The following is a 15836-nucleotide window of genomic DNA, read 5'->3' as shown; positions in this document are numbered from 1 at the left end:
ACTGATGTTATTCCACTTGTCACAGGTCTTTGCCATGCTGTGGCAACCATAAGTATGTATTCATTCACAAAGTTCATTAAGTGTTTGACCGAGGTGTACAAATGGGAAAAATAGAAGGAAATAACAAATCCACACACATAATAGTTGACACCAGCATTAGACTCTTAGAATCTGTCAATTTATACACAAATCAGCTTGGTATTGCCATTTAAAAATTAATCTTTCATGAATTCCGATTTTCATTTATTTAGACATGGTGCTTTCTTACATGTTCAGGGAGAAGTTAGATGTGGCTGAACCTTAAATTCTGATGTTTCCCATGTAGCATGATATGAAGTTAATTCCCTCACTTTCAGTAATTCTCATTTTTAAAATGTTTTTTCTTATAATGTTGTTTGGTGTATTGTTAAGTGAACTTGTAAAATGACCTGTTTACATGTATGCTACTAGACCCATTCCTTTCTGTATTGCTAGCTTACTTAAGCAATTTACTTCATATTTTCAATGATTTACTGTTTATATCAACCTGCTTTTGCTCTGCTTTATGACACCTATTACCCAAGTGGTGTGGCCAGATTATTCATCCATCTATTCTCAAAGACATATTTTATCGGAGATGATGTCTTGGAGATTAAGTTCACAGCAAATGGTGCAAGACGGGGAATGGCTCTGAATGGAATGGTTATTATTCACAAAGTTCAAACTCAGGGCCCTTAAAATTGTAACTGTATCATTTTGACTTATAGAAGAAAACCCACATGGACCCTCATCGAACATGCAAGCTACCAAAGAAGGGCACCCCAGTTGGGAATTGAACATCTGCTCTAATATCTGTTCTTGACTTGTGTCCATATTGTGTAAATAATTGTGTGGTGTGTGGTAAGTGCTCAAAGACTTAGGCGTGTGTGTGTGTGTTGCCAGTATTAAGTGGTTTGTGCTTATTGCACTGGAGGGCAATTCTACTGTGGCTTTCTTTTTGCATCAAGGCCCTTTTCATATCCCTGTATTGCCTGAGCCAGACAACAGCAGTTGTAAGAAAAACAAATATATATATATATATTGTCACACACATGTGAGTAGGAGGCAGCTGAAGGGCTTATATAATCGTAACAACTTATCCAACCAGGGGGTGGAGGGATGCACTGGCTCTCTTTCTCAGTTCTCTGCAGACCGTTGCTGGGAAATCCCACCAGGTGCCGAAGCCCAGAAGAAGAAACTTCCAGGTTCGGCCCCAAGGGCAACATCACTTCTGGTCAACTCTCCATAAAAGCTGCTTCCCTTCCTCTGGTGATCAGTTCGGTCTTGGACTCAGTAGTGTAAACTACTCAGTGCTAATTTTGACACAACTACCTTTAGCAGCCTGGATTATAATGTACGGGTGGCTGCCCCAAACCTTCTTGCAATGTCTGAATCTCTTATTGTGACAATATAGTAGGAGGCAGCTAAAGGGTCTGAGTAAGTGTAATAAAACATCCGACCAGGGGGCGCCGGAGTGCGCTGACTATCTTTCTCAGTTCCCTGCAGACCTTTCCCAGGAAATCCTGCAAGGTTCCGGCGCCTCAAAAGACATCACTTCCGAAGCCGACCCCTTTGATGATGTCACTTCTGAAGCCAGCCCCTTTGATGATGTCACTTCTGAAGCCGGCCCCTTTGATGACATCACTTCTGAAGCCGGCCCCTTTGCTGACATCACTCCCGAAGCCGGCCCCTTTGCTGACATCACTTCTGAATCCGGCCCCTTTGCTGACATCACTCCCGAAGCCGGCCCCTTTGATGACATCACTTCTGGTTTCGGCCATTTTGATGACATCAGTTCCTCTCCAGACCTTTAAAGCCTCCATCTTAGGCTACTATAGTGAGTTCTGTTTTGGACTCTGTGATATGCACATCGTGCTTCTGATTTAAAACCCTTTTGCAGCTAGGAAAAACAATATACGGGTGGCTGCCCCAAACCTTTATGATGTCTTGGACTCTTAATTGTCACATATACTTCTTATTTTGGCTGCTCCCGTTAGAGGTTGCCACAGCGGATCAACTGTTTTCCATATCTTTCTCTCCTCTACATCTTGCTCTGTTACACCCATCACCTGCATGTCCTTTCTCACCATATCCATAAACCTTCTCTTAGGCCTTCCTCTTTTTCTCTAGCCTGGCTGCTCTATCCTTAACATCCTTTTCCCAATATACCCAGTATCTCTCTTCTGCACATGTCCAAACCATGTCTCCCCCCTGTTCCTCTCCTTCTTTGGCCAACAGTAGCCCAATTTCCTCCAGCATCCTGTTGGCTAACAGTACTGGTAACCCAGGGCGCGACCAATCCGGTATGAAAATTTGTATTGTCGTCCACATATTGATTTAGCAAAATTTTACACCGAATGCCCTTCTTGACGTAACCCTCCCCATTTATCCGGGCTTACGACCAGCATGAAGAAACACTGGTTTGTGAATCCCCTGTGGCTGGGATTTATATATATATTTATACATAATTATATATATATATATATATATATATATATATATATATATATATATATATATATATATATATATATATATATACCAGTTTTACCAAGGTACTGCTGCTGCCTGTCCACATTTCTGCTTGGATGTTGTCAACTACAGCTACCTTATGGTTGTTCAATCTCTTTTGAGCCCCTGCCACTTCTGTTTTCATGGGTTCCTCATCCTCATTCTCATTAGGACAGCACCACCACCATCATATTATCAACATCAGATGGCTCACTTTTCACCTTTTGAATCTGATCAAAGTCATCTTACCATTGTATTTTTCTATCTTCTTTGCATAAACCTTGGAGTATTTTAGCTCTTCCCATTTTTCATTTAGTGCTCTAATGCATGCCAACGAGTGTGTTTGAGCACTCTTTCATAAACTGAAGAGTTTAGTTTATTCCACTCATTCTTGGTATCACACTCCTCTTCCCCTAAAGCCTCAAACTGATTCCCTAAAGCAGGGTAAATACTCTATCTGCCTCTTTTCGTTGTTCAGTAGAGACATTGTGATCAGTAGAAGGCACCACTGAACCTCTAAACCCCAAGGCACAACTACATGGCACAGTCCTGGGTTCAAATACAAGATGTTTTTAGTTTGCAGTACCTTCACAGACTTATAAATCTTCTTCCACAATAGTATAATACAAAATTTGTTTTCTTCTCTCCTTCCGCACCTCCCAAAAAAGTCTTTTCCATTCTCCTTTAGACTACTCAATATGAGAGGACTCATCTTTTTATGCTGGACCCGGGAGTACTTCTTCTGCCACAGCACCTTGCCTCTTGGAAAAACTTCTGGGTCATGCAGAAGGCCTTCTAAGAAGACACAAGAATCCCCAGCTCCAGTCCTGGAGAGCCCCAGTGGCTGCAGGTTTTCATTCTAACCCTTTTCTTAATGAGTGACCTATTTTGATGCTAATTAATTTCTTTAGAATTAATTTTAATTGACTTGTTTTTTAAGATTTCTTCCCCTGAATTTCTTTTTCCTTCCTCTGAATTGGTTCATTTCTTTCCTTAAATGGCACCAAAACAGAAATGAATTGTGAAGTGAGGAAGCCAACAGAAGACCAAGTAAGTCAGGGCTGCAAAATCCAACCAATTTCACGCCAACCAATTGCTTAGTTAGACACTGATTCTTGTTGTTAATTAAACCCATTCTTTAATTCCATGGCTTGTTGCTGCTCTCACTGTACAATGGCTTACAGTTCTGAATTGTTGATTTTATCTTTTCTAAGGGCACTGGTCAAATGTTTTAGGGATCTGAGCAGATCAGCATTCCTGAGACCTTCACCATTCTTTATTTTCAGATATTGTGTGATAGACGCAGTTTGCTGGTCATGTTTTGGTTCATTTTATATCTCATTATTGTTTGTCTGCTAATTAAGGAAAAAAGAAACGATTAAGGGGTCTGAGTCTTCAAGAGCAAGGCAATTAAAATTAATTCAAAGGAAGTTAATTAGCATCAATAACAGGTTACTGATTAAGAAAAGGGAAAAGGGTTAGAATGAAAACCTGCAGCCACTGGTGTCCTCCAGGACCAGAATTGGGGACCCCTGCTCTACTGTCTATGGTCAATGTGACTCCTAATCTCAGTACCCCTTTAACACCAGGTAATCTTATGTATATGCCTGTTTTAGAAGAATGTACCAGTGACACAGAACTCAAAAGGGAAAAAAGATCTGACATCTTCAATCCATTATCGGTGGGCTCTTTGGGGACCCAACACTGATCTATATTGTCGGTGATGCCAGTTCAGGGTTGTTTCTGATGTGAGCATTTACAATAGAAAGTCTACAGCAGGAATGTTCTAGAAAACCTCTTTCGAAAGAAATCATCTTTGATAGATTTTTCAGATATATGTATTTGAGTATGATGGTTATCAGTGTATTTTTAGCATTGAAATTCATCACCATTATTCTGTTGTTGACTATTTCCGAAATGACAATACTGTTCATTAGTTGTTCCCAAAAGTGCTATTCCAACACCATATCACCCCCTTTTTTATCCTTTCCTGAGAAGAAAATTGAGAATACATCAATGGATACAATTTTGTCTCACATTCCTCATTAAAATTGCAGAAGTCCGTACAACTTTGTAACAGTGTGAGTACAGCCGAAACCATCTACCAATATGATCTCTAACTCCTAAGATGTCACATTAACGCACCCAAATCTCATGATTGTATATGGAAAGATTATACCCCACCATCAGCTTTTCTTGCGAGCTTTCACCATCATGCTTTACAGTATCTGCTTTTTACCGCTTCGCACATTAAGACTTTGTCCCTCTCCTTTTCACTTTACATCTCTCTTTTTTTAACAGTTGTTTTAACAGTTTGCTGCGTTTCTAGCCCATTGAAACCAACCCTCCTCTTTTGTCTAGGCTTGGGACCAGCTTCCCCAGTAGTCCCTCGTCACAAGAACTGTCAAATGAGACAAAAATTAAGATTTGGATACTCAAATTTCAAATTAAGTATTTACAGTACATGAATATAATCCAACAAAGATTAAATACACTTGTATCATACATTTTTAAAAAATGTTTTCTTGATATTATTATTAATAAGCATGATGTACTTATGATTCATGTACAACTGCTTAAAAAAGCAGAGGGAGAACATACACTTCTGTTTTAAAGTCTAGAAATTTATAGTTGGCCTTGCCCTGAAACTCCTAAGCAGGCTTGGGCCTGCACACTTAAAGAAGGTTTAGCTTACAAACTAAAACAGGAACCGCAAAAACCTAAAGAAACAAAGTTTCTTAATATAAATAAAGTTTATTTGTACAGGAGTAAAAAAAAATCAAAATGCAGAAGATTGCCTCAAGATGATGCAACCTAGACAAATAACCAAATTCAAAAGCAAAACCTTTAACAAGAGCAAAAAATCCAAATCAAAACAGAGAAAAAACTTGCAAAAGAAAACAGAGACCAGGAACTTCAAATGAAAGTGACACTTGAAAACACAGCCCTTCACAAAAATGGGATTCTATCTGTGCACTTGTGAGTGGCGTGATCCAAGTAAACGTGAAATGAGGCAGAGTTCCCACTGTGATGTCAATATAAAAACACAGACAAAATTGTTCATTACTGTTCAAACACATCAAACACAGTCACTTCCTCAGCCTTAATCTGTAGTTAAAGGTGACCATATGAATTAAGTTAAATTTGTTGTTTCTGACAGCCATGGCACCGCTCTACTACTGAGTAAGTGCACATGGCGGCAGCTGTTTTGCTGTAACTGTTAACTATTAGTTTTGTGTTTCTGTACACAGTTTCCTGTTAGCTTTTTGTTTACTAAATATCAGTAGTGTATCAGAGTGACAATTAAAACAAACACACTTATGGATAAAAGTGTTGTGAGAAAGAGGAATATCGATGATGTCACTGAAAAACATTATGCAGGTGATTCAACAGCAATTGCCATATAGATACGTATGTCAGGCACCATGGAGTTTTCACCGTCTTTGGACTTGAAAGCTTACAATAGGTCAAGTATGGTCATACAGTATTGAAAATGGGATTTAATGCATATGGTGTGGTGTTGACAACAGATCTATGCCTTTGTGTTTAATGTGTGGAGAAAAACTGGGTAATTTTTCCATTACGTGAAATAGAAAACCAATAAAACATAGAAATTTAGAGATTTCTGATGAGGAAAAGTGAGTTAACTTATTTTACATTTGACACGACATCAGGGACATTTATAAAGCTCACCACTCACATGTAATTCACTACGCACAAAAAAATGCATTTGTAAATGTAACCATGGATTTGTTTCTACCTGAAGTTAAGCATGTTTGGGCCCAGCCAGTACTTGGATGGGAGACCATCTATAAAAAGCTTGGGTTGCTGCTGCAAGAGGTGTTGGAGAGGCCAACAGGGGCTGCTTACTTTGTTGTCTGAATGTGGATCCAATTGCAGTGACAGGGACACTGTGCTGTGAAAATGACGCCATCCTTCAGATGAGACGTAGATCTGAGGTCCTGACTCTGTTATCATAAAAGATCCCTGGGCATCCTTCGTAGAGACTAGTGTGTGTCCCAATGTCCAGGCTAAATTGCCCACCACGGCCTATTATTGATATATATATATATATATATATATAATATACACACACACACAAACATACATATATATATATGTACATATACACATATATACATATATGTATATATACATATACACATCTACATATATATACAAATATATATATATATATATATATATATATATATATATATATATATATATATACACACATATATATAAATACACATACATATACACACATATACATATATACATATACAAATACATACATACACATACATATATATATACACACATACATAAATACATACATACACACACATATATATATATATTTACATATCTACATATATATACACATATATATATACATATCTACATATATATACAAATATATATATACATATCTACACATATATACACATATATATACATATCTACATATATTTAGACATACATATATACATACATACATTGACATATATATATATATATATCAAATTAATGCCAACCTTTTGTAGGGTCTGTCCCTGAGACTTATTAATTGTCATTGCTAAGCAGAGCCTTAGTCGAAATTGGAGGCGTTTGAATTGAAATGGGAGATCAGAGGGAATAACGGGGATGCGAGGAATGAAAACTCTCTCCCCTGAGCCACCGCCAGTAAAAATAGTTGCCTGAATGAGGTTCTTTTGTAGACACGTGACCTGAAGTCTCGTGCCGTCACAAAGTTTCAGTGGCTGTACAGAAATCCACAATCGGTTTCATATTGTGAATTTCCCATTGGGATTAATAAAGAATCTATCTATCTATTGTTTTCGTACCTTATCAATTGTGAAATGTGTTTTTTGAATAGGTTTGATTCATTGAAGTGATCACTCCTGCTGTGTTCAGTCACTTCACGTGAGCCGCTGTCTTGTGTGATGTTGCGATGTCCACGGGTTTATTTAATGTTAGCTAAGATCCGGCAGTTAAAAGTTTCTGGCCACAGCAATTTTAACTCTGTCACAAAGTGATCCAAACTGTTGTTTATACCTCGTGTCTTGTCATTAAACTTGTATCTCGCGAATATGGCATTGCAAACGGCAGCGGGTCAGTTCACGTGCTTACATGGGAGGCGTGATGACGCGATATATTTTGATATATATCAAAATACCAGCGCTTGGCAGCGGCGAAGTACTGCTTTAAAATTTTTATTAAGAAGAAAAGTAAACCTCTTTAAACTGAGGGAAAATTAATCAATAATTATTTCTTAAGGATCTCTTTGTATACCATATTGTCAGTTCACCCTTCCGGTTGTAATATGACCAAGCTGTGTGCTGAGCTTACTCTTGAGCATGAAATCTAACGTGGTTCGTGCCCTTCAGAATGAAAACAGCATTTATCTTTTTAATAAAAGGCGAGCTTTTAAGCCTGAGAAATCACCCCGTAAATGCACACGTTTAATTGCACATCTGTTAATATGTATGCTTACACAGTATTAAAAGACACTCAACAATTAACGTCATTTACCTTCGTTCCCGCGTTTGACTCGTGCTGTAAATCTCTTCCTTGTTTTCACTTCACGTGATTACGTAGGAGGCGTAATACGTGATAGATAGATAGATAGATAGTGATGACGTGTTACGTGACTCCGCCTCCTCCATTAGCAATATATGGACAAAAAACAGGTTCCAGTTATGACCATTACACGTAGAATTTCGAAATGAAACCTGCCTAACTTTTGTAAGTAAGCTGTAAGGAATGAGCCTGCCAAATTTCAGCCTTCTACCTACACGGGAAGTTGGAGAATTAGTGATGAGTGAATCAGTCAGTCAGTCAGTCAGTCAGTCAGTGAGTCAGTGAGGGCTTTGCCTTTTATTAGTATAGATTTTGAAAGTACTTGGTTGATCACCATGAAATAAGTTTGGAAAGCCCTGATAATATCTGTTAGACACAATATTTACAAATTTCCATAAATGTAATCATCAGATTCTGAAAGCAAACCAAATAAGGATGAGACACATACAGTTTCCAAAGGAACATACTCATCTTCGCAAAACTGGATAAAGTAACTAACTCATTGATAAATGTTTGCGAAATGAACCCGTTTTGGTTGGAGGCAGTGAGGTTGACTCTAAGGTTTGCAAATGTGAATATGTTCCATTACATTCCCAGATTTGGGTTTTTCATGCTCCCACTGACATTTTCTTCGTTCTAGCTATCGTAATTATTACTGTGAGCTGGAAGTGTGGACTGTGAAGATGAGCTGGGTGTTACTGACTAAAAGCAGACTTCAGTTCAAACATCTGTTTCTGGTTGTTGGAGCCATGTCTCTCTATTATATAAAAAAATCCTAGGACGAGACGAGACTTTTTCAGAGAGATAATTTCAAGTCCCGCGAGACGAGACTTTGTGCCAAGAGATTTAACCACTCACCTCTCATTCGTGTGAATGCTATTGTCAGACACAGTTCCTGTGCTCTCAGCTCCTTTAAATTTTTACGTTTTCCACATTTTAATACAAGACATACAATCTATTTGTTTCCATTGATGTAGTCCTTTTCTGGACAAAAATTTTATACGTTCTAGATGAAACATCAACGGCTAAGTGACGAAGAAAGGGCAGCGCGTCAAAAAGTGGCCTAAAAGCATTGGAGAGAAAAGAATTCAAAAAAGAACAATAATAATCTAAGTGCAAATTCGGAAAATAAAAAAATTAATAATCAGCACGGACCAAGTGGAATTGAAAACCTAACAGGTCCAAGTGGGGGCAGAAATAAAAGACAAAGAGTAGAAGACAAAGTAGAACGTCGTAAAGAGGTTCAAAAACGTTGGCGTGATACACATGCAGAGCAGGTTAGAGATTATGAAGTACTAAAATTTGAAAGTCTCAAAAAACTGATAGTAAAGATCACATTAGCGCTAACAAACAGAAATTATTACTCGGTGAAATAATGGAACAGCGAAAACAGATCAAATATATGGACATAGGTGATATGTCGGAAGTATGTAGATATTGTTTGGTTTTAAAGTTTAAGTGGGAGACTTGTAGATCGTCTAATTCGTGTTGCCATCAGGCAAAAGTAGTGTTTCTTCCCAATGAAGAGGCGTATCCGTGAGAAATAAAAGATTTGTTATTTGGTGAAAGTGAAATCCTCAAACACTACAGGCAAAATATCAGAATCTACAATAATCTGTTTGCGTTCACATCATTCAATGCTCAAAATGTAGATTTACACAATTCAGGACCATACGCTATTAGAATCTGTGGTCCTGCAACAGTTAAAGCTACGACAAGTTTAATTTCAAAGAAACCACAATTGGGTCAGGAATTATAGTTATGTTCACGGAGAAGTGATGCAACATCAAATCAAAAGAGTTAAACTATTGGACGTATTAGAAATTCTACAGCCAATATTGGATACAAATTCATATGTCCAAAAGTTTCGCATTTTAAACGAAATTTATCTGAAACACAAGGACAAAGAAATTTTCTTGGATTTCTATATGAATCGAAAGATGACGCTCGCATTTATAATAAACCAACATGTGATGAATTGTCAGCGATAATAGTTTTGAAAGACAGAGATATCAAAGACAGAGTTGATATTCGTGTTTATCCAAAAGCACAGCACGATTCATCTCAAGTGGCAGATCCAGGAAATGACTAGCGAGTAGGGCCCACACAAGGGAGCGTGAGCAAGGCAAGAAGAGGGGCAGAGCCCCCTAGTAAGTTCAATATATTAGAAAATCACTTCATCTGTATTTCTGCACAACCACTTGCATCCTGTTGTCAGGTCTTGGTAGGATGAAAAGGATGTCCTGTGCTCTGTGGATCTATGCACAGCATAGATGCTGCCACCATGAGGCTTACTGGTGGGGATGGTGTATCTTTGTCTTACTCTAAGCATGGCGTTTAGTCTGATGGCCAAAAACTTACAGAATCTTAGAACCTTCTTCTGGCTGACTTTAGAGTCTCTCATTTTCCTTCTATGATGTCACATGTCTGTTTTTTACCAGTGTCTTTCTCTTTACCACTCTCCCATAAAGCTGCGACTGGTGAAACACATGGGCACAGTCTGCACAGTGTCCCCAATCTCAGCCTCCATGGCTTCTTATCTCCTTCAGAGTTCTCACAGGTTCATCTATTACTTGTCTTCTTCTTATTTCATGATCACTCAATTTTTGCAGATGGCCTGCTCTAATCAGATTTACAGATTTCCAATTGATTTAACTGGATATTCATTGACTTGGATAATTTCTTGTCTCTGTCTCCTGACTTGTACTTTTCAATCACCTTTTCAGAGAGTTTCTAGGACTGTTCCTTTGTCTTCACTATGTACGTTAGACCACTAAACTGACCCACCACAAGTTGACCCTTCCAGATAAGGTCATTTAAACCTCAATTAACTGAAACCTCAGATAGATGACCTCTATTGAACTAATTATGGAACTTCTGAAACCGATTGGCTGCAGCAGTGATGATTTAGGGGTGTCTTATTAGAGGGGGGAAATCACTCTGTGATCAAAAATGTTAGGTTTAAAAGTTATTTAAGAGTCCTGTCCTGTTGATCAGTGTCTGAAGAGATGAATGAACTGTTTTTCATACTGCCTTTCACTTTGGCCCTCTCCCATTAAATGTCACCTATAGTTGTCCATCTCTCCAGATGTAACTGCTAAGGCCATACCAAAACAGAAAGTACAAATGATCATCGATGGTTTTCCATCTCCCAAAACTACAACAGGCTTCTCTGTCTTTCACCTTCTCTCCATAAATCCTGGACTCTCCTTCATACCCAAGGGAGCCATTTCCCAAATCACCTCTTACCATTTATACCTCTTGTTTTTTTCCAATGTGGGCAACCTTTAGAGGGGAAAACTCATGTTGGAGCTTTGAGAATGGTGTGAAATAAGGCAGCCGTTTTCGTAAAAATCACCCGAAGAAATTGGACCGGTGATGTCACAGGTCTAGTACTGTGCTGCTGGTGGAAGAAGTCAAACCCCAAGAATCAAATGAGAGCATTGACAGTTTAGCCAGCCAATCCCCTAACCTTCCTTCAACTACACAACAGTAAGTAGCTGATAAATACAAAAATGTCCAATCTTGACTCCAGCTTATAAGGTTTTTTAGTCTAAAACTGAAATAAATGTCAGTGGTTTCCTTGTACAGGTGACACAAGTTGCTAACAGGATTTCCATGAACGTCTCTCCTACGCAGCAGATATATGGAATCCCCCACTGAAACAAGCAACGCACCTCCTCTTGTAATGCCATAAACGCTTTTTACTTATAGACGCTGCCCTGTGTGTCTTCAACACATCATCAACATATAAGTGACAGTGGTTCGATGTTGCTTAACAATAAAAGGTGAACACTTTTTACAAGCACTGTAATTATAATTAAGATGACAAGAAGACACCATGTGAGATTAACTGGCCAGTTTTCTTTCTTTCTCTGCACGTACACAGACATGGAACATTCCTCTTAGGTCCACGCATGGAAACTATTGGAAATTCTTGACTCAGCTTTTGTCACAGATATCCTCCATCTGACAGTTTAACATAAATGTTTTACTTATTTTAGAAGCTATTAGCATTCCAGTGCCTTGGTGGCCCCATGGCAGCACTATCACCATATGTTTTGTCACATGTGTGTGCATAGGAAACAACTTAAAGGCTTGGGTGATGTTAATTCTCCACCAAGACAGGAGATGGCGCTGTATAATAATGATCTCTCTTCTTCTCCCTCTGCAGAAAAGAAGACTGACACCTTTCCACCTGTGACATAACCCCCAGGGTCCATTCACCTGTATCTGCCTCTTCCTCCCAGAATGCCAGAGATTTGGAACAGCCGCCATCTTGGGCAGTCATCCTAAGACAAAAGTCAGAGGACAACTCATTTTACACATTTACACGCCTCTCTTTTGCCTTTAATCTTTTACAGTGACACAGGGTTGGCCGCAAAGGTGCCCCAAATCTTTGACGTTGTCCTTTTCATCTTTTACACTTTTTCAAAGCAGTTTTGAGGATCACCCAGGCCACTATGTGCTCTTTGAGGAAGGAGGGAGCAAAAGATTTGCTGTCCAAAATGAGGACTGCTCAGCCAGAACAGAAGCATGTCAGCTGAGCAATGGATCCTCGGCAAGTAATAAAGCTGATATTTACTGGCTTGGCAGCTCAGGCTTGCGTGAAGAGGACACCGCTTTGTCATGGGCATGGTAGACAGCTTCCCACTGAGCCTGTGCTCCTCGGCTGCCTCCTCAATACCTGACATAGTATTTATAACCAGCTTGGCCTCAAACCAGTCAAGCATCAGTGCCTCGCGGTAGCCGGCCAGCATTTTCTGATCTCATAATGAAAAAGATGTGTGGCCCCTGTCTCAGTTTTTAATGAAGCATCGACTGCTAGATATAGAAAATGAGAGGTAAAAGCTTCACTTTGTTAATAAATGACCACATTTGTCTGAACATGCTGCCAGCCCATTAGATATATCCCCCTCAAACAGTGATGGAAACCTGCACAGCCTCGGAGAAGAACAGTTATGTCCAAATTCTGAAGTTCATATCTCAGCATCTGATTAAATTTGCCCCCATAAAGAGCAAAATGATGACACTTTGTTCTGACTGTAAAAAAAAAAATGGTCACCATAATACTGCCTTCTGGCTGACTACTGCCCACCTAAAGCTGGGAGATGGAGGATTCCCCCCCGAATCAGAGATTTACTTAAAACTTCGATTGAAATTTATTTCGTTATCTCTCCGGGCCAAGGAAACCTTTCAAAATCAAGCTGCTTGGTATTCCGCTAACACAATGCCACGCTTCTGAATGCAAACTCTTTCAAAGAAGACCCAGCACTAGCTGCAAGTTCTGTTTGCAAGGGCCTACCTGACACCTGACCCCGGCTCCGAACCATTTGCCACTCTGTGCCACACTCTCTTAAATAAAATTCAGCCTACTAGATAAGTTGTTTAGAGCATTCATCACCACTTACTAATAGAGTCCCGCTTGTCATTGCCCACCCCATCAACATTTGTGCTGCAATGACAGCTCCAGAGATAATAGATGCCAGAAGATGGTTCACTTTGTCATTTCAACAGTAGGCTGTGTAGCACCAGAGCTCCGCTTATGCCATGGCTTGTTTTAAGACTCTGCGGCTCATTCATTATTTATTATCAGTGCTTCAAATGTGGAATGTGGGAAAATGTACATCAGCCATGCTTTATATTTTTATAGCACCTTTTAAAGCGAGAACAGGGAAAGCCACATATAATATGCAAGGAGTGCCTTTCAGCCAAAAGCTAAATATTGTGTCGCAAGTCTTAACGAAATCAGCAAAAATATTCACAAGTGGTGAAGTGTCTTTCGTGGAGAGCACTGCCATAAAGTGCTTTGCAGAGCTGAGTTCCATTTTGGCGTCTGTGCTGTATATGTAACAAAGTGTAATCTGCCTTTTGTCATTTTTTGTACTTTTTAGTTATCGGTGGTTTGTGTATATAGTTAGTAGCATATCGATCATATGTTATAGTTACGGGCGCCAATTAATGTGCCACTCCGCAGACCGCATGCACCAGGCTTCTCTGCTATGATGTAGGGGTAAGTCGTACTTTCAGCTCTTCCCAAGTATTTTCTAATTTTATTTTATTTTATTTGCCATTGTATATTATTTGGAAACACTCGTGTTTGTAATAAATTTTTTCCAACAAATTCTTACATGTAGTTTTGTATGTTTAATTTTAAAAAATGAAAAAAGTTACCGTTTATTCTTTTAGTGTGGTGCCACGGCATTAATTGTAATTCAGTGTAGCGTACAACATGGTTTTGTGTATATTTTGGGTTTCAATTTTTATTTTTTTTATTTTTATTTTATTTATTTTGTAATAATAGTTGTTTGTAGTAATTAGTAATCAGTTTGATCTATTATTTAATAGGCATTGGGAAGAAGCTGTGTGTGTGAGACGCCTAGGGATGGGAATCGAAAACCGGTTCTTGTTGAGAACCGGTTCCCACTGTTTCAATTCCTTGGAATTGTTTGCCATTTTTGCAAACGATTCCCCTATCGATTCCAGTCACCTCGAATGACGTCACCACGTTGCGTAGCTTCATTTACCCAGCAGGAAACATGGCGTCTAAGCGGCACAAATGCTCAATAGTTTGGTTATACTTTACGAGAAAGGATGACAACAGGGCAACTTGCAATACTTGCAAAGTAGATATTTCATCCAAGGGAGGAAACACTACGAATATGCAAAAGCATTTGCACACAAAACACGCGATAACCTTAAATGAATGTCGTGTTTTTGATCCGCTCCGGACTAGTGAATCTCAACCCAGCAGCAGCGGTAACGTTTGCAGGTCCTCTCCCATTAATACGGCAGGTAACTAATCAACTAACATTGCATATTATGTTAGCGCGATTTGCCTTATTGCAAAACCTGCTATTACTGTGCATTGCATTTAGATGACCATGACGAGAGAGACAGACAGAGTCTGGCCGTCTCAGATGCTGGCAGTTCTCGCTGCAGTCTACCGGTAGCTTCTCCTTTCACAGAGGCGGGGAAAAGTAAAATGACACAGGCCAGGATAGACGAATGTCACCGAGCAGTGACTAAGTTTGTGGTAAAAGGCTTGCACCCATTTGCCACAGTAGATGCCCCCGATTTTCAGTAAGTGAATGTGTTTAATTGTAGGCTAAGTCAGAGAATGTCAAATTTGCGTGTTCTCCTCTTACCAGATGTTTCATCCGTTTCCATTTCTGAGCTGAAACATGTGTTGAAGGCAGCCGTCACTGCAGATGGATGGACAAGTTTTAGTCAAGATCATTACCTCACAGTAACGCTGCATCATGTCAGGAATGGCCAGGCTCAAGAAAAAGTCCTCAAAACAAACCAGTGTACCAAGCACAGACAGGGACATCTGTAGCAGAGGAGACTGATGAGATCTTGGAGGAGTATGGTATCAAAGACAAGGTTGTGGCAGCCACTGTTGATAATGCGGCCAACATGGATGTAGCTGTCAAAATAGTTGATGGTTGCAGAATTGCACAGTGCACAGTTCCATTGGACTTGAGTTGATTGTATTTGTTGCTGGCTGATGTAGTTTTATTTTTGAGTGCTCAGCTCATATATACTTTTAAAAAGGAGAGTGTAAATGTTACTGGAGATTCTTGTGTAATTGCCACAGAATCATTTATGTTATACTTTGTTATTGCAACAGAAGAATATTTATTTTATTATTATTTTACACTTACACATTTTTTTCTGGGGACCCCGTGACACCCCATCGAGGAGCCGTAGGCTGTGGA

Source organism: Erpetoichthys calabaricus, chromosome 12 (assembly GCF_900747795.2).
Source record: "Erpetoichthys calabaricus chromosome 12, fErpCal1.3, whole genome shotgun sequence".
NCBI lineage: Eukaryota > Metazoa > Chordata > Cladistia > Polypteriformes > Polypteridae > Erpetoichthys > Erpetoichthys calabaricus.
This window is presented reverse-complemented; position numbering follows the sequence as displayed.